We start from the raw sequence: 2,124 nt of genomic DNA, 5'->3' as shown, positions 1-2,124 counted from the left end.
GTGCGAGCAGCCACCAATGTGTCATGTGCGTATCTTTCTTTTTCTCTATCAGCTTATGTTATGATTTTATGGTTATTGTTCTGCATCGGTATTGGTAAGGTATTTCAGAATTTTGTGGCCTGGTTGTGATTGAGTTGTATACTATCTGCATTCCTTGGATTTTAGAATGATAGTAAGAGGTCTTTCCCTTTTAGAGCAGGTTGCTCATGATGTAGTAACTGTAGCATGCATGTGTGGGTCTCGGTGGTGTCTCGTTAGTTTTCGGGGGAGGAATCGTTTGGGAATAGGTCGGTTAGATCACCAGAAATGGTAGCATAGGTTGTCAGCGGAGTAGCCAGAGGATGATGGGGAAAATTGGGAAATTCTTCCAAGTTGTGAGCTGTGTGGAGGTAGCTGAATGGAAGTGGGGGAGAGCCACCCGAGTGGCGAAAGGAAGAAGTAAGTGCGAGACGGGGATGAGCTCGCACTCTTCGTAGGGTAAAAGCATCTCAAGTGGCTGCCCGGATTGAGGGGCATGTGAGTTGGGAGTTTGGGACACTTCACCACATTGAGTTCATGTCCCCACGATTGGTTGATGACTGGTTATGAACCAGGTTGGAGATTTCCGGTAGGGCGCAGATTTAGGCAGGATTTAAGACTGCGAGATAGCCGCAGTATTCCCCGGTAGCGAGTCGGCGAGGAAAGTGTTGTGAGGCTACGGGTAAGCCGTAGAATTTCTTAGTAGCCTAGTTAGCGGAGTGTGGGCGGGGGCCGGTACCTTCGAATTAGCATGATAAGAAGTAAGAAAGGATAGCAAGATGAGAATAGAGGAGGAGTGGGCTTTCATAGCCCTGGATAGGTGCGACCTACAAGAGAGGCCGCTCCAAAGTGTAGTTTGGGTGAGACCTGTGGGCGAGGCCCATGTGTTTATAGCAGCAGGTGGGACCTGGTAGGGACCTTAGGGTCAAGGTGGGGGATCGAGGATCCCAGATCTTCTAGATCCAGAGCGGCTAGGTAGGTAGAGCGATTCGGATAGTTATAGTATCTTCGGAAGTCGCTGAGAGAGACTGAGGCATTGTTCTTGCGTTCAGTAACCGGTGGGGAATCGGTATTTCGAGTAATGACATATCAGATCGGACCAGGGTGGTCTCGGTTCATCCGGTAGGCGGATGGGAGTCAGTAGGGTTTCAGGAAGTAGTGGTGATAAGGGAATTAGTGTGTAGAGCACTGGACCGATCAGAAGATGCTAAGGCACTCACGACAAAATTAGATAATCACAGAGTAATTGATTTGACTCTATTGCGTAGCTCTCGTCTGAGTCTTAACCATTGTACAGAGGAATCTTTACTCGAAGGATTGTCTGATTCACACGTCGGGTGGTGTGTTTAGCTCTGGAGCATAATAAGTGGAACTATTTAGAGAGTATCGGTGTGATGGACGGCATCATGAGTGACCCGGGCTGCAGTTTAAACAGAAGGTTTGATCTTGATGGAGATAGAAAGGTTTGTTGCTTATGGAAAGTTGCCTTGGGAAGGCCAATGACACTGCAGGGTAAAGGGGTGAACCCCTTGGATGTCAAGTGTAGGTGCTCGGGAAGTACCAGAAGGATTATTGGTTGAATAAGAGTGTTGTACTCGAAGGTTTTAGTAATTGGATTGTTCTCAAGATGATATTTTCGAGGATTGGACCAAGTAGACAAGGTATGCGATGATTAAGGAATGTCGTGAGAGGTTGCGGGGTTGTGAGTCAAAGTGGACTTCGAAGACGAAGTCTAGTTTAAGTGGGGGAGAGTTGTAACACCTCGAATTCAGAAGGACTAGAAAGGAAAGAAAATCCTCAAAATCAGGAAGTGACTCGTCGAGTAGATGGGTTAACTTGATGAGTAGAAGCGGGTTTTGGGGTCGTGAGTTAAGTGACCTAATCGACGAGTCAGGGGACTGACTCGGAGAGTTGGTCAGGGTTTGGAAAACCCTAAATTCAGGCCTTGTACCCTATTTAAAGAACATGAGACCTCCCACTCAACCCCTTACTACCCTCTCAAGTCCAAAGACGGAACCCTAGCCACCCAACTTCATTTATTGAGCTTTGTGAATATAAAAGTTTACTTGGAGTGCACATGTTGGAGGATTGGAATCAAGGATCAAG

This window comes from Lactuca serriola, chromosome 3 (genome assembly GCF_051521515.1).
Source record: "Lactuca serriola cultivar US96UC23 chromosome 3, Lser_US96UC23_V15, whole genome shotgun sequence".
Classification (NCBI taxonomy): domain Eukaryota; kingdom Viridiplantae; phylum Streptophyta; class Magnoliopsida; order Asterales; family Asteraceae; genus Lactuca; species Lactuca serriola.
The sequence above is the reverse complement of the archived record's forward strand: the minus strand, read 5'-3'. Positions refer to the sequence as shown.